This window comes from Microtus ochrogaster, linkage group LG9 (genome assembly GCF_000317375.1).
Source record: "Microtus ochrogaster isolate Prairie Vole_2 linkage group LG9, MicOch1.0, whole genome shotgun sequence".
Lineage (NCBI taxonomy): Eukaryota > Metazoa > Chordata > Mammalia > Rodentia > Cricetidae > Microtus > Microtus ochrogaster.
Window position 1 is genome coordinate 21,433,948 of NC_022034.1, and position 567 is coordinate 21,434,514.

The following is a 567-nucleotide window of genomic DNA, read 5'->3' on the forward strand; positions in this document are numbered from 1 at the left end:
CCTTAGTTTTTTTTTCGTTTTAAATAGTAAATTTTTGAGAGTTTATCACATGACCTAGAAATCACTGACTGAACTGACCGAGGGGAGACCCCAGAGAGTCCAGGGATCTTCTTGTCTGAGGTTCACCAGTGCTGAGATGGCAGGTGTACACCATCATGCCTGACTTTCTCTTGGGTTATGGAGATTGAATTTAGTTTCTTATAGTTAAACAAACAAACTACAGACTTGCCTATTTGTACAGACCCTTGAAAATCATTTTTATGGTGACAAAGATTGTGAATACGGTATGCTTGTTGAAAAAATTTGACTTCTAGTACTGCTTAATTCAGAATCTCAAGTCAATCCCCATCAACTAAAGTGATGGCTCATTTCAGTGAATGTTCTCAGAATACTTCCATCTACGTACACAGGAAAGACACTGTGGCATTTGTGTGTCCAAGACACAATGTTCTGAGTCTCTAGTCTCTGCCCTACTTGGCTCTTTGGTTTATGGATCTTTGCGATCACTCTTTTCTGTGCTCCAATTTTTTTAAAGCATCTTTTAAATGAAACATCTTTTAAATGTCC